General features: G+C 43.9%; 1 long non-coding RNA gene across 3 annotated transcripts in view; it reads left to right on the forward strand.

Annotated features, from left to right (window-relative positions):
- LOC146398603 (uncharacterized) overlaps positions 1-22,382 on the forward strand; it is a 264,288-nt gene that overhangs the window by 62,846 nt on the left and 179,060 nt on the right. For all 3 annotated transcript variants that reach the window (XR_014819597.1, XR_014819598.1, XR_014819596.1), the window contains exon 3: positions 8,309-8,449. This is a non-coding gene — a long non-coding RNA (uncharacterized LOC146398603). The remainder of the gene's footprint in view (positions 1-8,308; positions 8,450-22,382) is intronic.

Consider the following 22,382-nt stretch of genomic DNA (forward strand, 5'->3'; position numbering starts at 1 on the left):
TTGGTTAGCTATTTTTCTTTCTTTTCACATTATTTCCCCCCCAAATCCTGTATAAACTGGCATTTTGACTTCCTTTATTTGTTTTTATAACATATATAGTGTTACACTGAGAGAAAATAAGAGTCTTCTTTCTGAAGCTTCTTTTAGAGACCATCAAAAATATATAGAATCTATTTGCTTGGCTTTAAAGCTCCCAAATTTGAACATCATTCTGAAGTTAAAGCTGTCCCCGAGGACGGTGACATTTGATCTGAGCAACAGCTATGGTACTCAGGTGAGACTGTTCTTTCTATATGGTTTCAAAGCTGGAAAGCTCAGAAAATCCATTAAAGCCAGAGTTAGAGCAGAAATACAGGTGATGACACAGCCATTTGAGGTGAGAAAGGTGAGCATCTTCAGAGGATTTCAAGAAAGTGCATAATGAAAACGCTTTTGGAGCCATGCCTCTGTGCTACTCCCAGCTGCCTAACCCAGATCTCCTGGGAAAGAAATGCAGTGTGACCTGATTAAACCCTTTACCATGTTCTCACCATCCCTTCCTGCTTCCCGTAGAAACACCCCTCTTTTAATGCTGCCCTCATTTCGTGGGTCTGATTGAACTCTGCTAATAGAAGGGCGGATCGGTCATTCAGAGAGAAGGATGGTGAGCCCAATGCGAGCTGCCCCTTCCCTTCAGAGCACTGCTTAGAAGGAGGGAAACAAAAAAAAAAAGAAGACTCCTTACCATTGCCATGCAATGGGGAATGGTTATAGCTGCTAGTAGCATCACTACCAAATTTCCATTAGAGCTCATCAAGCTGTCTCTCTCTCTCTCTCTCTCTTTTTTTTTTTTTTTAATTTTTCGACTGCACACATGGCGTATGGAAGTTCCTGGGCCAGGGATCGAATCTGAGCGGAAGCGGCAACCTATGCCACCGCTGCGGCAACAGCAGCAATGGATCCTTAACCTGCCTTGCCACAGTGGGAGCTCCAAGCAGTGCCTTAAAAAAAAAAAAACAAAAAAACAACTATTTTATTTACTTAAAGAAACCAGAAGTACCAAACACAAGAGTCTATATCTTCTGTTTCTGTTTATTTGTCTCTTACTTCTTTTCATAGATTTTTTCTTTTTTTTTTTTTAAATTGATGTATGGTCGAAAGTGATGCCTTTTTTGCTTTTGCCTCCCAGTCTCGCTGACAGTTTTAGCTGAGAGAGCTCTCCAACTAGCCTCAATAAGCTACGTGTTCCACTAGCCCTGGGGTTTACTCCTCTATGCTAAGTGGAGAGATACTGTGTTGGTATTTCTTATTCCAGACAACCAGTAGCATCCATGTGTGGGGGTTCCCGTTGGTAGTCTTGTCACTCAGACACAGCAATAGGCATGAAGGCTCCTTTGATTATATTTCAGTTCCTTAGCAGGAACTGTTCTGTTACCTCATTTGACTGCTAAAAACCCATAGAGGTTCTTGTCTTGTTAAATGTAATTCTATTGCAATTACTGTCAAATATTGAATTAAAAGCCGTTAGCTCATTAGCAGCTCCTCCCAACAATCCATTAAAAAGTTTTATTTTTTAATGTGAAGATGGTTGGCATTTGCTTATGAACTCCTCTTCCACCTTTGGGATCTAATTATGGTCACCAGGAATGCTCAGTTTTTACTGAGTCCCTGAGTTCCTGTGGCATGGAAGGGGCATGCAGGGGGAACAGAGGGATGGGGCATGAATCCACTTCCGAGGCAGAGGTCAGATCTGGAAGAAAGCCAGCTGAAGGTGTTGGGTGCACCATGCAAGCAGGATCCGGCTCCAGCCTCAGAGGGTTTCATCCAGATGTAAGGAAGTGGACTTCCTGATGTGGGGGGCAGAGCTGGGATCTGGGGAATACAGGAACAGGCAACATTTGAAAACACAAGGCAGGTGGGCAGTGACACTGAACAATGAATTTAGAAAGCAGGGCAGTAACCACTGGGCTGGACCTCAGGTGGAAAATGGCCAGATCCCAGCCAGATCTAGTCTTGGAAGGAGAGGGAACAACACACTAGGCAGGTGACCTCAAAAGTAATAATAAAAAAGCAAGAAAAACACTTCCTTCTAATGCATTTTCACCCTAGCATCAGCAGAAATCCTTTTACAAGCAAGCAGATCACACCATTATGCTGCCTAAACTTTTCAGTGGCTTCCTACACCAGTGATTCTCGATCTCAGAAGCACAGAGGGATCACCCAGGGATCCTGTTAAATGTGGATTCTGATTTAAAAGCCTGGGTTGGTACTTGCATTGCTACATTTCCAGAAAGTTCCCAGGTGATACCTGAACCCCATTTTGAGTTACAAGAACTAAGGGTACAATCAGAATTTTCTCTCTCCCTTTGCCCTGTTCTCTTCCTCGCATGTCAATGTACCTTACAGCCAAACTCATCTCTCTGCCAATTCGTAGGTTTGCAGTTTCTGTTCCTTGTGCCTGCAGGGCCACTCACCCAGCTCTTCTGGTCTTCCTCTGGTCTCAGCTTAAATGTCACATCCTCAGCATGGCTTCCTCTTTTGGTCCAGTCCAAGCTTGTGCTGCTGGCCACGTGATGGTTCAGTCCATCCAGAAATGAATGTGTTGTTGGGTCAAGGAAGAGCAACTTTATTTGAAAAGTCAGCAGACCGAGAAGATGGTGGACTAGTGTCCCAAAGAACCCTCTTGTGTCCCAAAGAACCCTCTTGTCCAGGTTTGGATGCTAGATTTCTTTTATAGAGCAAAGAAGAGGAGGTGATAAAGTTGCTGCAAATATTTCCTGTTTCTAGCCAGACTCTGATGAGGGAGAAGTGATGTGTTAATTTCTTCTGTCCTGAGGCCCCTCAAAGGTGAGCCTAGTCAGGATGTTTCCTATGAGCTAAGCAAAGGTATTTTAACTTAAACTCAGGCTTGGGATGCAGGGTTCTCAGAGATGGGCCATTATGTACACTTTAAGCTATATGCAATCTCCGTTTAGTGATTAACTTGCAGAAAAAGCAATAGAATACTAAGGTTCAATTAAAAGAAAAAGATCCAATATGGCGTCAGATGTGTTCTTCCCAGTTACACACAAAACCACCCTCTGCAAAGCAGCCCTCCCACTCCTGATTATTCCCTGTTAGAGAAATGGGAAGAGCTAGCCCCTACTCCATCTATAACCATTTGTTGCAATGTTATTTATATATGTTCCTAATAAACCGTAAACTTCCAGGAAGACAGGAACCACTGCTGATATGTTTTCCATATCTTTCCTCATTTCTTGAGTTCTGCCTATGCACTAGACACTGTACTAAATGCTTTCCACTTATCTCACTCATTCCTCACACCAATTCTTTTTTTTTTTTATTTATCTTCCCACTGTACAGCAAGGGGATCAAGTTATCTTTACACCACATCAATTCTTCAAGTTAGATGTTTTCCGTCACTAGTTTACAGACAAGATTATAGATGCCCTTTAAAACCAGCACCCAGAGACTTCAAACATTTGAGCAGAAAGCATAGAGATCCAGCAAACACGGTCATTGCATGTGCTGCCCCTGTCCCTCTGCCTGTGTTTCACCTGTGGGTGGAGATGTTCACGACGGATGACCTGTGCCACCTCCACCTGGTCCCCAGGGGGACCTGTTCTCAAGGGGACAGCAATTCCACTCCTGCATCCTTCCTTGCACGGCTGAGCTGGTTAGACACCAAAGTCACCTGCTAAATAGGGAGGCAGAACTGAAAGAAATTCAATAAGGAAAGTAACTAGACTCTATCAACTTTATCAAAACTACTATCAACTGCTTTATAGTGTGCTCCAACGCCAGGCCACATGCTTTGAAAATAAGATCAGACAAAATGACTATGGGGAGGTTTCTATTCCCAGAGCAGAGGGATAGCATAGCTTGGATGAATGTGGATTCCTCTGAACCACCTCTACCGTCAGTAACGGGGTCCAGGGATGCTCTGGCTGGGTTTGTTTTCTCCTTTCTGTAAATACAAATTCTGGTTTGAGTGCATCTTGATAGTGTTTGGAACCTGGGGTGCACACATAGATTTTTCAGGCAAGACAGGGCATTTGTAGCCCCCTCTTTATCAGAGAGGCTCTTTCAGGGTTGGGAATTAAGAACTCAGTTTCTTTTGCCCTGGATGATCTTGAAAGGGGGCCGATAAATTCCCTTACAACATTTTATGTACAAGTAAACATTTCATTTCTTATTGTGGATGGAAGACATGAGAAGTGAAAGGTTTGGGGCTCTGATTCTAAAACCCCTTCAAACACTGGCTCAGCAGCTGACTCTCCTGGAAGGCAGAAGTGCATGGGGGCTGCCTTGCGCTTGTTATTTTTGATGGATTGCAATCTAGCTGCAGGGCAGGAAGCTCAAACCCTCTCGGGTCACATGGTGGGAGTTTGCAAAGATGTTGAGGCTTGAAACATGGTGTTGTAGCCAGACCCGAGGAGAGCTTCCTGTGCTGTGTTCAGGGTCACTTCTTCGTCATGCTTCCTCAAGCTCAGCCCTAGATATATAAAGAATCACAGACTTGCGGAGACAAAGAGAACAGACTTGTGGTTGCCAAGCAGGGAGAGGGGAGGAGGTGGGTGGGATGAATGGGAAGTTTGGGATTAGTGGATGCAAACTATTACATCGAGAATGGATAAACAATGAGGTCGGAGTTCCCGTCGTGGCGCAGTGGTTAACGAATCCGACTAGGAACCATGAGGTTGCGGGTTCGGTCCCTGCCCTTGCTCAGTGGGTTAACGATCCGGCGTTGCCGTGAGCTGTGGTGTAGGTTGCAGACGCGGCTCGGATCCCGCGTTGCTGTGGCTCTGGTGTAGGCCGGTGGCTACAGCTCCGATTGGACCCCTAGCCTGGGAACCTCCATATGCCGCGGGAGCGGCCCAAGAAATAGCAGCAATAACAACAACAACAACAACAAAAAAGACAAAAGACAAAAAACAAACAAACAAACAACAACAACAAAAAAAAAACAATGAGGTCCTACTCTACAGCACAGGAAACTACATCCAATTTCTTGGGATAGACCATCATAGAAGATAGTATGAGAAAAAGAATGTATATGTACATATGACTGGGTCACCATGCCTTACATCAGAAATTGACACAGCACTGTAAATCAACTCTACTTTTAATAAAAATTAAAAAAAAAAGAATCACGCCAGTTTGCACTCCTCCCCCACACCCTTCCACACATACACTCAAGCTGAATATGAAAATTGGTCTCTAATTGTTGGATGCAAGCTTGACTAGCTTTGAATTAACAGCTAAAGCTGTATTCATTAATCTGAACAGGGACGAGCAGGCAGACTGTCACAACACGGCTCACTTCAGTAGTCATGCAGAGCAGGTGAGGGAACACGAGGCACTTTGGAGGTGCGACAGCCATCTCCATCAGCGCCATCCACCAGTGAGGAAGAGGGGACGGCAGCCAGCCACTGGATCGCCGGGAGATGGATGATGCGCCTCAGCATCCACCGTCCCGTGGGCATCCCGTCCATGATCGATGGTTATCCGCAGCAATTAAACTTCAGAGCTTCTAAATGTCATTCTAGAAGGGAATGCCATCTCATAAAGGTGGTGTTTAATATTTATCAAACATGTGGTGGGGTGGGGTTCGGGGGCCAAGGAGTCCTTCTTTGGGGAAATAGGAACCAATGTTATGGCTTTTGAAATGAGAACGACATGCGAGTGAAATGTGATGCTATTTTAATGTGTTCTCTTCAACACTGAAATAAACTGGAGCAGAATTCTTTGGGGAGCCTCGAAGATGATTTTGAGGTGTTGGAAAGCAGGGAGGGAGTGGTGGAAGGAAGGTCTAACCAAGGGGCCAGAGAAGCCGTTGTAAACCATTGCTCTTGAATTCACACACCTTGGACAAATGATGACCTTCTTGTGTAAAGGGAAGAGGCAGGTGGGAGTGGTGGTTTGCAAACTCCGGTGTTAGCATCACTCAGGGAACTTTGAAGACGTAGCATTGGTTGGGGGCCCCCTGATCCAGTTAGTCTGGGCTGGGACTAGAGCCTACGTACCTTTGTGAAATCTCTCCAGGTGACTGAGGCAAGATACAAAACCACTGGGTTAGATAAACTGTAACTTTCTTCAGCCTTATGTTTCCATGACTTTTCTTATGGGAATATTTGCAAAGCAGAAGACTCTTCTACTTTGTAGAAGAAAGTAGAAGACTTGTCTACTTTGATAGAATACCAACGACAACAAGAACCACAAAAAAAATGACTTTCCATTGGAACCACATGTGACATTGAAGATCAATCTGCTGGTCAATATTTTTTTTCTGCTACCAGTTTATATTCATTCATTCATTTGATCAGAAATTACATAGCTCTTGGCAATGCTTATTAAATTTGAACTTGGAAATGTGAGGTCTAGATTTGCACACGGAGCAGTGGGGACCATGAGCATAGAGGTGGGTTGTGTGGTTACCAGCCTCTAAAAAAGGCAGTTGGAGCCAAGTTCTCTGAATTTTAGAAAGTCGTTTATAAAGTCATCAATCTTCCATCCTCCATTCTGGTCTTCTCTTCCTTTTTTCAGTTGCTAGTTAGGTGGGGACATGAGAATTTTGAGATATTAGCAGTTGTGGTTGAATGTCTTCCTACTCTGTCCCCGTTTCTCTTCCTTCATTAACGTTCAAGCAGATATTGGTTTTGTGATTTTTTTTTTGCCTCAGGGCAAGAGCAGCACAGTGATGACAACAAAGAACCGTACACAGGTTTAGGTTCTTCAAAACCAGTCCCTTCGAGGAGATTATTCTTATTAACCAAGAATCCCAAGATCAGAGACCTCGTTGAAATAAAATGCATTTATTTGGGGTTGCTGGGACTGTGGAGCCGGAAACACGGATTCAAGAAGCATTTGAATCGTGTTCTCTTGGAGGACAAAATGGAAAAGGTTTATAAAGACAGAAAACCACAAGGTTATATACATGGCTTGTCAAGAATTAGGACTGGAGTTAGGAAGGAGTAAGGGTGTTTGTTAAGCAAAGTTGTTTGGGGTTCATGATGAGTACAGAGTTGGGAAGGGGGAGACCTTTGAAACTACAAGGGTGAAGCCTGCAGCTGCTAGCAGATTTTGTTTGGAAAACAGGTGGTGGTGACCTTGCGTTTGATACAATTCAGAGAAAACTCAAGTGCTGGGTGGTGTAGGGGCATGTCTGAGACCAGACCCTCAGCGGCTGCCCACCTCCATTTTCATATGCCCGAACTGTGACTTTTCCATTACAGTTTCCATTTGTCCTTATTCTGATAGAATGCCCTGCATATTATGGGATTCCTCAAGGTGAAATGATGGGGAATGAAGAAGAAAGAGGGGCAGGTAGAGCAGAGATCTCAGTGTGCCCAGGGGTCAGGGACCAGGGCTTGGTGTGCAGGAAGCATGGTGGGCAGGCAGCGCCAGACATAAGCTCTAAGGGCAAAGGTGATTAAATGCATTTTCTCCATGGTGACACCCCCCCCCCCAAATAGGAAAGGCCATTGAAGGATGGCTGTGGAGCCCATCTGAGAGGACATACCATAGATAGCTCATCAGATATTCCATGTCTCTAGGCAACAGAATTAGTGGAGGGACCACCAGGACAAGTCATCTCTGTAGGGATTTTGTAAACTGATGGCCAAGCCCCAGGATGGAGGGTGAGATAAGACCAGGTACAACAGGATAGTCAAATATAAATTAAGTTGTCCTTTCAAAATCTTTGGAGATAAACATTCTTATGGGAGCTCCTTTAATAGAGAAGTAAATGATAAAAATAAGTCACGTAGTGTAGTTTGACAGGTAAACGTTGCAATAGACAATCAGCGTGGCCGTCGGAATTCTATGGAGTATTAAATGGATTCCCATTTAGAACAAATTCACACTCTGCTTGGAAAATTCTGTTGCTTTACATGAAAGGCAAACAGGTCGAGAAGCCGACCTGTGCGAGATAACTCCATTTGCAAGAGAAGGCGTCTAATCTATTTTCATGCCAAAGTGTAGAGGATGTTTCACTTTATTCATCCCTTCATCCATCTAATTTCAAAAGGGAAAGCCAGCCCTGAAAACAGTGGTTATTCGCATTTCAAACAAACTCCTTAGGTGTCGTGAGTGGGCAAAGCATGCAACTGTTAGACTCTGTTGCTTTTCTACCAGCTGGAATGTGTACAGCCAAGGTCATGGTATTTAGCCTCTTCCATCCTGAGACAGGCATACAGTTGGGCTTGGAGAAGGAATTCTTTTGAAGAATGGCAAATCATGGGTCTGTTATGCACACTGTATCAGGGTAGAGTTTGAAGGAACATGAGCAGTTCGATTGTATCTATTTCCATCTTGTTTTGCTCTGCAGAATGACTGCCTGAATAAGAAATTCCATGGGAAATCACGAGAAAGAGCTAGAATCATATATACAAAATACCATTTGGCACCTTAAGGAATGGGTTTGGAACAACTGGATATACTTCCACCCCAGGAATTTCCAGGACATCTGGTAAGTCAACAACCTTATCCGTGAACATTACGGCCAACCACGTACGTTCTTGCCACAATATATTCATTTTCCAAACGTTCCAGCTGAGAAAGCCACACAGAACATTCTCACCATCCAGCAGATGGCTAATGGGGAAGCCAATATTTTCTGTGGGAACCAAAGCTTCTCCTTCTAACATTAGACATTTTCAGCAGAGAGAACAAATAAGCATTTGCTTTTCTCTCCTATTCTCTCGCATCCATAAAGAGAATGGATTTGAGACTATTCTCTTAAAAAGTGCATAAGAAGGAGTTCCCGTCATAGCGCAGTGGAAACAAATCCCACTAAGAACCATACGGTTGCGGGTTTGATCCCTGGTCTGGCTCAGTGGGTTAAGGATCTGGCGTTGCCATGAGCTGTGGTGAAGGTCACAGACATGGCTCGGATCCAGAGTTGTGGTGGCTCTGGTGTAGGCCGGCAGCTGAAGCTCCGATTCGACCCCTAGCCTGGGAACCTCCATATGCTGCGAGTGTAGCCCTAAAAAAGCAAAAATAAATAAAAAAATTTTTAAATGCATAAGCAAATGAGTTTTTCCTTGAGATCACAGAACTAAGAGGTTTTTAGATCCAGTAGTGTTGCTGGTGAGGTCAAGAGCTACTATTTTCTTATCTAGCCTGAGATGGAGGTGGTAGGAAAAATTGAGCTATTATTATTATTATTACTATTATTTTTAAGTTGTGGGGGAAAAACCTTTAAGGTATGTGGATGGAAATGAGTTTGCTCTATCCACCTCAGATTTACAGCTGATTTGTAGGATGCAGAAATTATGAATGGTATTTTATTTTTATAGAAGATGAGATGAAATGAACAAGGTGCCACTGCCAAGTTTATTTTCAGAAAAGTTGGAGGAGGTGACAAACAAAAGATAAAACACGTTATTGAATAACACCGATTTAATATATCTTGTTTCACACAGACCACACTACTGTGCCAGGAAAGTGGGTCAATTTGCCTTACCATATTTTACCTTCAGTTGTTATTCATCAAGCATTCGAATAAACGTATAACTCATATAACATTGGCATGCATACGTTAAAGGATAGGAGCTTGTTAAAAATAGATGGTTTTGTTTGTTTGTTTGCCTTGTTTTTGTTTTGCTTTCTATGCTCTTTGGTGGACTAAGTTGAAATTTCCACTTTTCCAGTGATGGGTGGGTTTCTGTCCCTGCTGTCAGACTAAAACCCTTTCATTTTGTAATTAAGTTTGGTGCTACCATGCAAAAATCCTGGCACATGAAATTACACCGATCTTTGCAACAGGCTAGTTCACTCCTTCCATAAATATTAAAGTTGCTAAGTAGCTAGCATGCACAAGAAAAAAAGCTAGGCTCTGCTGGGGACACAAGAAACTTACATGAAGTTAAGGGTACAAAGACATGATCAGTTCCAGCAAATTATCAAAAATATTTCCCTCCCTCCTTTAAAGGCACGGGTATCTTACCTGAAACACTCATTGCGTGGTTAAGGAGTCTGGCATTCTCAAGCTCATATTGCCTGGAGTGTAAGATATGGTTTGAGGGGACTAACAGATAAAGAGGTGCTCTTCCTGGAGTAGAGTTTGGTGCAAGAATCAAAAGAGCCCCAAACTTGTAAAACGCTCCTTAATCAATGTGGTAGGTAAACAATGCCCTCCCTTCTTCCTCAAAGATGCCCATGTCCTCATTGCCATGACCTGTGAAGATGGCATGGCTAAAGGACTTGCCGATGTGATGGAGTGAAGGATCTCAAGACAGAAAGATTGTCTGCATTATCTTGGGGGAACCCAATGTAAGCACAAGGATCCTTTTTTTGTGTGCGTGCATTTTTAGGGCTGCACCTGCAGCATGTGGAGATTCCCAGGTGAGGGCTCAAATTAGAGCGGCAGCTGCCAGCCTGTACCAGAGCCACATCCACGACCTATGCTACAGTTTGTGGCAATGCCAGATGATTTGACTGCGTCCTCATGGATACCAGTCGGGTTCTTAACCCACTGAGCCACAATTATGCTTTTAATTTTTTTTTTTTATTTTTTATTTTCCCACTGTACAGCAAGGGGGTCAGGTTATCCTTACATGTATACATTACAATTACATTTTTTCCCCCACCCTTTGTTCTGTTGCAACATGAGTATCTAGACATAGTTCTCAATGCTATTCAGCAGGATCTCCTTGTACATCTATTCTAAGTTGTGTCTGATAAGCCCAAGCTCCCGATCCCTCCCACTCCCTCCCCCTCCCATCAGGCAGCCACAAGTCTTTTCTCCAAGTCCATGATTTTCTTTTCTGAGGAGATGTTCATTTGTGCTGGATATTAGATTCCAGTTATAAGTGATATCATATGGTATTTGTCTTTGTCTTTCTGGCTCATTTCACTCAGTATGAGATTCTCTAGTTCCATCCATGTTGCTGCAAATGGCATGATGTCATTCTTTTTTATGGCTGAGTAGTATTCCATTGTGTATATATACCACATCTTCCGAATCCAATCATCTGTCGATGGACATTTGGGTTGTTTCCATGTCTTGGCTATTGTGAATAGTGCTGCAATGAACATGCGGGTGCACGTGTCTCTTTTAAGTAGAGTTTTGTCAGTCTCACAACGATGCTTTTAAAAGGAAAGTGTGAGGGTCAGAATCAGTAAAGCTGTGACAATGGAAGCAGAGATTGGAGGGACATACTTTGAAGATGAAGGGCACCATAAACCAAGGAAGGAAGCTGAAACCAAGGAAGGAAGCTGAAATATGCAAGGGAAGGGATTTTTTTTTTTACTGCAGTCTCCAGAGAGGAGCACAGCAGCCCAGCTGCCGCCTTGATTTTAGCCCAGTATGCCCGCTGTCATTATTTCTAACCTAAAGAGCTGTACGATATAATAAATTTGTGTTGTTATAAACCACTACCTTCATGGTAATTTGTCAGCCACAGTGGGAAACTAATACAATCAGAAATTCATGAAGAATTCTTGCAAGTTCTTCTGGAAGGAAGATGACATCCCTAGTATAAAAGAGCTGTGGCATAGCAAGAGTTCCGTGTCTTTCTCAACTCTGGAAGGGTCATACCCGCATAGACCAGCATGAGCTTTACGCAGGAGGATCCTAGAGGCAGCAGGAACCCTGAGTAACTGTGCTTCTCCTCCTGTTCCTACTTCCACCTTGTTCCGATGACATATTTCATTTTTTTTTTTTTTTTTGGTCTTTTTGCCATTTCTTGGGCTGCTCCCGCGGCATATGGAGGTTCCCAGGCTAGGGGTCTAATCGGAGCCGTAGCCACCAGTCTACACCAGGGCCACAGCAATGTGGGATCCGAGCTGCATCTGCGACCTACACCACAGCTCACGGCAATGCCAGATCCCTAACCCACTGAGCAAGGGCAGGGACTGAACCCGCAACCTCATGGTTCCTAGTCGGATTCGTCAACCACTGCGCCACAACGGGAACTCCCGACATATTTAATTTTAAGATCACTTAACAATTCAAATGGAGTAACTATGGTTCCAGAATCCCAAACGGATGGTCATTGTAGAAGTGGGTTCAGACACGTCCTGTATCACTGAGAACTCGAATTTTCTCTATCAAACCCTAAGACGCCACTAGCTGTTTTCAAAAATGGTATCTGCTAGCAGCTGCTGGCTGCCACCTTGTCGTTTCAAAGTTCCCCCCCTTCCCAACTACGTAATCATTTTGAACCCAATCCTCATTGAACCTGTACCCCTATTTCTTGCCAGCTCTGATCCTAATTTTTGACAATTCATGTAGGTTTGCATTTTTTTGGCTGTATAGACTCTCCCCCACCCTCCCTCCCGTTTGCATGTTGTCATCGGAGGAACACAATTTAAGTGCTTCTTGAAACTCTGTCTTTGCACTGCAGTCCCAGTGAACCTCAAAAGAGCACTTTTGTTGGGTTCTCAGTCAGGTCTCTGCTCTTGGAATTCTCAGTTAACCCTGTCCTCAGATCAATCTTCCTTCGAAATAGGTTGGGAACCTACAGGAAATAAACATGCATGGTCTCCTCTTGCCCACTGGTAGACAGACCTAAAAACTGATGGAAAAATAATTCTAGAAAAGGCTCAGTGGGACCTGGGTATGGAACTCACTTCTGATTATAACATGACTTCTTTCTTTTTTAAATTGTTTGAATATTTATTTATTTATTTATTTAATTATTTCCCAATACAATTTTTTTTTCTGCTGTACCGCATGGTGTCCCCGTTACACATACATGTATGCATGCTATTCTTTCACATTATCATGCTCCATCATAAGTGATTATAACATGACTTATTTCTATGTCAAATATGCCATCCTGGAGGGATGGAATTGCCATGTTATTGTCAGAAAGGCACCAATACCTCCCTCTGGAATACTTCAATTGTTTCATCAACCTTGTGGCCACGAAAATTTAAGTCCTAAAGCCCCACATGACTCTTCCTTTTACTTTCCCATCCCCTCAAATATTCACTGGTTCATGCATTCCTAATAGTCCTACCTCCCTTTGGGTTGCTAAGATGTTCAATAAAGTCTTGTTATGAGGTTCCAGTGAATCCCCAGTTCTTTGTCTTCCCAAGGGAAAGACTTTGCTCAAGAGACATACAGCAGGTTCAAAAGGCAAAGATTTTATTTGCAAAGCGAAAATACACTCTCCAGGGAGAGCGGGTTGTCTGGAAACCAGAAATAGCCCCCGCTGCTACTAGAGTTAGGGTTCGTTTTTTTGTATTCTAAAGTGGTGGAAGGGCTCTCCCTGCATCTTGCATCATTTAATTGGCATGTTGATGGATGGTTTTAGGATATATACCTTTTCCCCTCCTGCTCAGGTGCTTACCCATAAGTGCCCAAGTGAAACTCATGGTGGGGAGCTAAAACGGCAATGCTAATTTATTGTAATTTTGTTATAAAGACCTCTTGGATCTTGGTGTGCCTATGTCAACCTATGCCAGCCTGTGCTAGTGGTTTGGAGAGCCTTGTTTTTTTTTTTTTTTTTTTTTTTTTTTTTCTTTTTAAGGCCTAACCCATGGCATATGAATGTGGAAATTCCCAGGCTAGGGGTCAAATCAGAACTGCAGCTGCCAGCCTATGGCATAGCCACAGCCATGCCAGATCCGAGTCACATCTGCCACCTACACCGCAGCTCATGGCAACGCCGGATCCTGGACCCACTGCCCAAGGCCAGGGCTCAAACACGCATCCTCATGGATACTAACCAGGTTCGTTTCTGCTGTGCCACAACGGGACATCCTGTTTGTCCCCAGTAAGGCAGCAAACTTAATAATTCTTACCACAAATGGGCGGATCTCTGGGCCACTGGTTGTGGTCACCAGTTCAAAGTAAGGGAGGGAAAGGTAAGCCAGTCCAGAATGGGGTGGAGGGACCGGCTCATGTCTGACTAGCTACCTAACAGTCTGACCCTCAGCTCCTGATGCTTAGATGATTGTAGTTGGAGTATTTCAATCACTCCTTAACTCTGTGACTGAAGAATTTCTTCCTGTCACCTCCTAGCCTATATTGAGTATTTTCAGTACAAGTCTCTGGACCAGTCACAGGATGCCTAGGCTGTAATTACCCAGGAGATTTATCACAAAGCAGGCATCCACCCTGAATGAACATAGGACTTCTTAGGCATTAGCGCATCTACAGCAACAACATGGTACTTCCTTCTCAAGACCAGAAACATAAATCAGTTCAACTCAGATCAATTCCATTTGGGATAAAAGGCCCACAGAATGAATAGCAACGATTACCAATGAGAGTTCACTATTAGCCAGGACTCTCTGAAATGATTTGCCTGTATTCTTTCATTTTGTTTTCATGACAACCCATGAAGTTGGAAGTAAGTTCTCCCCGTTTTTACCAAGAATAGAACTGAACCTCAGAAGAATAAAGTAACTCAGGGTAGAACCCATGACTCATAAGGGGCAAAGCTGAGATTTAAGCCCAGGTCGTCCAACCCTAGTGCTTACCTCCTAGCCTCCATGTCGTACTGCCTTTAAAAACTAGCTAATTTTCTTCTAAAAAAAAAAAAATAGCATACACACAGAAAAGTAGTTAGAACATACATAGTTCCAGAAGTTCTAGAAGCTTCCTGAATAGTCTTCTTGATGGTGTTCCCTCTGACTCCACCCCATTGCCTTGAGGTAACACTTTCTGATCCTTGCGATGACTGTATTCTCTCTTTTGCAATTTGACTGTTAATGCTTATAACCCTCAGCTCTGAGGTCAATTCTTTTTCTTTCTTTCTTTTTTTTTTTTTTTTGTCTTTTTGCCTTTTCTAGGGCCGCTTCTGCAGCATATGAAGGTTGCCAGGCTAGGGGTCTAATCGGAGCCATAGCCACCAGCCGACGCCAGAGCCACAGCAACGCGGGATCTGAACCACGTCTGCGACCTACACCACAGCTCACAGCAACGCCGGATCCTTAACCCACTGATCGAGGCCAGGGATCGAACCCACAACCTCATGGTTCTTAGTCGGATTTGTTAACCACTGCACTACGATGGGAAGCCCTGCGCTCATTTCTTGCCCTGCATCCAACACCTTCCATCGTGGAGGCTCTGCTCTCATGTCCTGTTTTCCTACATGAATCATCTCCTATAACTCTTGGTCTATTTATATGACTCCCAACTTGTTCAATACATTGCTTCTGCCTTTATGTTCATTCCAACAAATCTGTTCCTCCAAACCCCCTGCCCCCAAGTCCATAGTTTTCTTGCAGCCCACCTCCCTGGGGGGGGGCGCCTTTGTGAGGGGTTCGAATGACTCTAGTCCTTGTATCTATTCCACCCACTTTATACTTTCCTCATAGTGCTGTGCAATGAAGTTTTTTAATATTATAAAGCCTTAACATGTTTGCTACTCTTAGCAACGTTTTATTTATTATTAATTTATCCACCCAACATGTATCTATTAAGCACATTGTGTGGGTTCTCTATATATGGCAGAAAATAAGCATCCAAAGTCTCTGCCCTCATGGAGCTTACATTTTGGAATGGGAGTGGAAAGGGAAATAATAAACAAGTAAATATGTATATATATATATATATATATATATATATATATATATATTGCTTTTTAGGGCCTCACCCACAGTATATGGAGGTTCCCAGGCTAGGGGTCTAATTGGAGCTACAGCTGCCAGCCTACACCACAGCCACAGCAATATGGGATCCAAGCCACATCTGCGACCTACACCACAGCTCACAGCAATGCAGGATATTTATTTATTTATCTATTTATTTGCCTTTTCTAGGGCCGCTCCTGCGGCATATGGAGGTTCCCAGGCTAGGGGTCTAATCAGAGCTGCAGCTGCCAGCCTACACCACAGCCACAGCAACGTGGGATCTGAGCCTCATCTTTGACCTACACCACAGCTCATGGCAACACCAGATCCTTAACCCGCTGAGTGAGGCCAGGGATTGAACCCGCAACCTCATGGTTCCCAGTCAGATTCGTTAACCGCTGAGCCACAACGGGAACTCCAATGCAGGATCTTTAACCCACTGAGCGAAGCCAGGGATCGAACCTGAAACCTCACGGTTCCTAGTCGGATTCATTTCCATTGTGCCACGACGGGAACTCCACCAAGTAAATATTTTTCGTAAAAAGTAGACAAGATATCAAAGTCCTAAATACTATGAAGGAAATGAGTGAAGGTGGTGGGGTAAGTGGTGTCTCGTTTGAGTTGTTTTTCTACCATCTGGGGTAAGAAACTTCAGGTCAGAGGGCATGGCCAGAGCAAAGGCCCTGAGGCAGAAACCAGTTTGCCTTGGAGAAGGGAGGGGAAAGAGCAGGAGATCACGAAGCTCAGAAGTCATCATGGGTAAATCACGTAGGGCCATTTAGTTTGGAATGGTAACTGGGAATAGCAACTGGTAACTAGGGTTTTACATTTTTTTTTTTATTAAAAAAGAGGTGATTTACAATGTTCCTTCAATTTCTGCTGTACAGTGAAGTGACCCAGCCACTCTGTGCATATGTATATATATATATGTACACACATTCTTTTTTTTCATACTATCTTCCATCATGTTCTAACCCACGAGACTGGCTACAGTTCCTCTGTGCTGTACAGTAGGACCTCATTACCCATCCATTCTTTTTTTTAATTTTCTTTTTTGTCTTTTTGCCATTTCTAGGGCTGCTCCCGTGGCACATGGAAGTTCCCAGGCTAGGGGTCCAATCGGAGCTGTAGCTGCCCGCCTACACCACAGCCACAGCAACGCAGGATCCAAGCCAAGTCTGTGACCTACACCACAGCTCATGGCAACACCGGATCCTTAACCCCCTGAGCAAGGTCAGGGATTGAACCCGCAACCTCATGATTCCTAGTCAGATTCGTTAACCACTGCGCCACGACAGGAACTCCTACCCATCCATTCTAAATGTAGTAGTTTGCATCCATCAACCCCAAACTCCCCGACTATCTCCTCTGCCCCCACCCCCCCACGCCCAGCAACCACAGGTCTGCTCGCCACATCCCTGATCTGTTTCTGTTTTGTAAACAGGTTCATTTGTGCCCTATTTTAGATTCCACATATACGTGATATCATATGGTATTGGTCTTTCTCCTTCTGACTTACTTTGCTTAGCATGAGAATCTCTAGTTTGAATTTTTCTAGATGCATTTCAGTCTAAAGAAGGCAAGAGATACACTTTCACTCACTTTCGAGCTCTTCTCTCATCTTGTCTTTTCGCTTTTTATACACATGCTTTGCCTCCTAACTAGAGTGTTCACGCTATAGTTTGAAATGTTTACTGTTGATACGGTTAATGGTGCTGCAAACGCTGTGTGGATGCCCGTTCAGGGCTGTAATTGTACTCACGCTCTATTTCAGCTTTTAGCAATGTCAAACTTTTCTGAGTACCGAGGATACTCCAAGCCCCATCCACTCAGGAAAAGTTTCAATTGGACAACTCAAGCACCTTGGTGTGGCTATTACACTGTCAACAAACATGACCCGCCTGGCAGGCAACTTGAGAAGTGCCAAACTCCTTAGGAGTTGTTGGAGATCTAAAGTGTGCCTTCGTGCTGATGAGGGGCATCCTGATGGGACCTGATGGGACTTCAGGGCTCTTCTCAAAGCACGACATACAGAGCCAGGACGAGGCACTGAAGTTGGGGATAAACCTGGCAGACACAGCCATTGCCTTCCCACTTCAACTTCCCAGGGACTTCTTTCAGTTCATCTCCATACGGTGTGTGCTTCTGAGAATTTGAAACAGCAAAGCAACTGTCAAGGAGTGAAAATGAGCCCTAACCACATGTATCAACTTATTTAAAACCTTCGACGGAAGCCTTTAAGGTGGGATAGGGGGGAGATCTGTCACTAATAAAGAGGTCTTTTTTTTTGACAGCTCAGAGCGAGCGTCTCGGCACCAAACATTCCCTGTGATAGATAACCTAGATTGCTCTTTGTTCTCTAAATAAGCAACAATGGGCTTCAGAATAAGAAGGTCTGTAATTCTGTGAGACGAGGCAGGCCAGGAGCAAGGCATCGGGCTGTTGGCCGCAGGCAGGGTCTCTCAGGGCCTGGGAGAAGGGGCCCTGGTGCTGGCAAGTTAAGATTAGTTATTAGACAGCAGCCTCAAGGCAACATTGCCTTGGAGGAAAAGCAGTGATGCTCTGATCACACTCCATTTCTCCTCAGGGTTGCTAATGAACCAGCTTTCCAAAAGGGAGTGCTCCCCTTCAGTACGTGGAATTTTATTCTCACTAGAATGACCTGAAATTGTACTTACAGATGGACCATATTTAAAACGACTCAGCTGTCCAAGAGGTCAGTCATGTGATCGTCACGCTGGAGAGGTTAATGCCAGAGGTGAATGCTCCCAGAATAGTCCGAAAAATAGGGGTCAGAGATGCTTTAAGACAACTTTACTTGGAGTTCCTGCTGTGGCGCTGTGGGTTAAGAACTTCTGCAGCTCAGGTACCTGCAGAGCCATGGGCTCGCTCCCTGGCCAGTGGGTTAAAGGATCTGGTGCAGGCAGAGGTTGCAACTGTGGCTCGGATTCAATCGCTGGCCCAGGAGCTGCTATCGACCAAAGGTGTGGCCATCAACAAAAATTACTTAAAAATATTCCTCATAGGTGGGGTTTTAGGGGAAAAGAGTGGTGTTCCAGTTGCCGGGAACCTATACTTCAATTTTAAAATTAACATTTATTTATTGATTTTTTTGTCTTTTGTCTTTTTAGGGCCACACTTGCATCATTTGGAGGTTCCGAGGCTAGGGGTCCAATCGGAGTTACAGCTGCCAGCCTACACCAGAGCCACAGCAACGCCAGATCTGAGCTTCATTTGCAACCTACACCACAGCTCACGGCAATGCCAGATCCTCAAGCCACTGAGCAAGGCCAGGGATTGAACCCGCAACCTCATGGTTCCTAGTGGGATTCATTTGCACTGTGCCAGGACGGGAACTCCCAGGCATAAACTTAACGTTTATTGAATAGTTACTATTTTCCTGGCTCTGTGCCAGATAAGAGCAATAGGTAGTGAACAGCACAGAAAGGGGCCCTGACTTCATGGAGTAGAAGTTCTATTGCAGGAGACAAAAAGTCTGCACAAACATCCACATTCTTTAAGGACATACACACAACAATGGATTGGAAAGTTGTATTGAAGAGTTCCCGTCATGGCTCAGCAGAAACAAACCTGCCTAGTATCCATGAGGATACAGGTTCAATCCCTGGTCTCGATCAGTGGCTTAGGGATCCGGTGTTGCCATGAACGGTGGTGTAGGTCACAGACACGGCTCAGATCTGGCATTGCTGTGGCTGTGGCACAGGCCAGCAAGCTGCATCTCTGTTTCCATCCCTAGCCTGGGACCTTCCATATGCCATGGGTACAGCCCTAAAAAGCAAAAAAAAAAAAAAGAGAAAAAAAGTAAGTTGTATTGAAGGCCCATGGAGGAAACCAAAAAGAGGCTGAGATTATAAAACAGGCCAATTCTTGAACAAAAAAAACCCTAATGGTTTGCCTAATTTAGGTAATGGAGAAAAGTTCTCAATGAAGAAATGACCTCTGCTTATGCTCTAAAAGAAAAGAAGAATTTAGTTGTGAACATGCTAGACCAGGGAGACTGAAAATCTTCTGAGCAATGGTAATGGTGAGGCATGCTCTGAGAATGGAAATAAACCAGAAAGTGCAGAGTGAGCAGGATGAGGAGGAAAGAGAGATCATGATGAAACCAGGGTCTGATCAGGCAGGGACTTCTTATGGGAAATGTATAGATTTATTCTAAATGCAATGAAAGCCTTTAAGTGGGCAGTGGGGAATGGGCATAGACTTGCATTTTGCAAAGCCTGCGTATTTTCTCTGCATTTCTAAATATACCAGGCCTATTGAGACAGCTTGGAGTCTTTTTTTGTTATTACTGTTTGTTCGTTTTCGTTTTTCAGGCCTGAACTTGTGGCATATGGAAGGTCCCGGGCTAGGGGTTGAATGGGAGCTGCAGCTGGAGCCTACACCACAGCCACAGCAATACATCTGCAACCTGCACTACAGCTTGTGGCAACTCTGGATCCTTAACCCACTGAGCGAGGCCAGGGATCAAACCTGCATCCTCATGGATAACAGTCGGGTTCATTACTGCTGTGCCACAACAGGAACTCCTAGCTTGGAGTCTTGATAAAACCAATACTAATTTAAGTTCACAAATTTCCAATTTCCTTTCATACCATTCATTCTTATATATTTATTGAGTGTCTACTCTAGGCTATATAGTAACCATGAACACACAGAGGAGATAAAAGTCTACAGTTTAGGATGGAAGACCATATAAAAAAAGTGAAAACTTCACACCTGTGAGGCATGCTCCTCCAACCTGAAGTTTTCAGAGATTCTAGGAGTTCAAAGAAGCAAGTCCTTGATGCTGGGGGTCCTGAAAATTGTCCTTGTGTGCTCTATCTTGCCCTCCCTTCTCGCATTCGAGGTGTATCAGCATATTTTAATATTTAAGAGCTTTGGATGCATGGCTGCAAAAGCCCCATGTGCATAATGAAGAAGTTATTATGTATTTTATGTGTGTGTGTGTGTGTGTGTGTCTGTGTGTCTGTGTGTGTAAGGTGGTGGTTAAAGGCAAGTAGGTTCAGAGCAACACAATTTAGATAATTGCATCAAGAGCCAGCCCTTACATGGCAGCCTGCTCAAGTTATGAGAACATAACAACCTAGTGTTGAACTTCCCCCATAATGTTTAGAAATATTTTTACAGATGATATCACCATGGGTCAATCAAAACTCTCCACATTAAAAATGTTGAGTTAGAAGTCCCCAGGGTGGATCCGTGGGTTAAGAACCCAACATAGAGTCGGTGAGGATGCGGGTTCTATCCCTGGCCTCGCTCAGTGGTTTCAGCATCCAGTGTTGCCACAAATTGCAGTGTAGGTCACATATGTGGCTCAGATCTGGTGTCACTGTGGCTGTGGCCCAGGCCTCAGCTGCAGCTCTGATTCCATCCCTGGCTCGGGAACTTCCATATGCCTCAGGTGCAGTCATAAAAAGAAAACAAACAAACAAAAAATGTTGCATGAGGTGGTGGTAAAGAATGAAGCTACCAGCAGATTTTAAAAAGGGCATCTAGAAGGAGCCTGGTTTTACTTGAGGGGATTTTTGTTGTCATTTTTGATGACTTAACATCTCTTTCTGTTATGTCCCCTAGAAAACAGCTTTCTAAAAAGCTAATAGATGGACTTCCTGTTATCATTGGGTAAAACATATGTGGCAAGAGCCTAAGACTTATTTTCACCTTCATCCTTATCTTGGTAAAACAGTCCACTGACTGTATCTGCCTTTGTCTGGCCGAGGTTTAGTGCTGCTATAGTTGGCATTAAAGCCAGGAAAAGAGAGAGGGACGCTGGAGATATTTTAACTGCCACAGGCATAGGCCATTATCTTCACCCTGTGAGAAATTGCCTGATTTCCTCTCTTGATAAAACTAGACATGAGTTTAAAAACATTGCTTAGAAACATAAACCTCAAATACCTAGGTCTGTACTTCTCTTCCTTTATCACTCACCAGAGCCTTTGAGAACTGGAGAGGAGCGGGGGGGAAAGGTAACTACTTGTAATGAAATGCACTTAAAGAGGGAAAAAAATGTAAGATTTCATTGTCGATGCACCATTGATAAAAAGCATTATCTCTGGAGGGTTTAGTCAATCAAGAGCCCAAGGTGCAGAAGCAGCGAGTAAGAGATGAGAAAAGGGTTTCGCCAAGGTATCAGAGCAAACCCTTCCAGCCAGGACCTCTGTTGGCTGTCTTTGCTCTGCTCCTGTCAGGGCAGGCACTTCCCTGTGGACCACTCATCATTCCATCTGCCCTGGGGACCATTCCCTGAGTACCTTCTAAGTTTGGTCTGAGAACCATGGTAACGCACTGATGCTCTCTGCCCTCATCTTTTCAGCATCATTCTCACCTCAAGTCCAGGACACACACCCATGTCCTGTCCATCCCAAATGCTCCGTTATCCTACAGACTCTCTTGTACTGCGCTCACTTGGTGCCTTTGCTCCCGATATTCTTGTCACAGTCAATGACCCCTTTCAAATGTGATCTTTTTCCATTAAAACTTCTCCATAACCCTAATCAGATCATCCCAACCCACGTCCTGCTTCCATCCCCGGTTTTTGCATTTTCATGTTCCTCTTTTATTCTAGTTGTGTTTCATACTCTCTTCTCTCTAGGTTCTAAGTTATTTGAAAGCAAGGAATCATTTCATCAAGATGTCTCTTTCAGAAACTAGTGTATCTAAAGGACATTTATTGAGTGCATTCTACTTGAATTATTCTGGGTACTTGGGAAACAAATAAAACAAAATACATATACAAAATTCCTGTTCTCATGGAATTTATAATCTGGAGGTAGAAGAATAATAGTAAATAGGAAACATAAACAAAATAATTACAAATCGTAGTACATGCTATGACTCAACCAACA

This window comes from Sus scrofa, chromosome 11 (genome assembly GCF_054392235.1).
Source record: "Sus scrofa isolate SSC_HxYL_T2T_F1_AM1 chromosome 11, Sscrofa_HxYL_maternal_Yorkshire_Landrace_v2.0, whole genome shotgun sequence".
In the NCBI taxonomy this organism is placed as follows: domain Eukaryota; kingdom Metazoa; phylum Chordata; class Mammalia; order Artiodactyla; family Suidae; genus Sus; species Sus scrofa.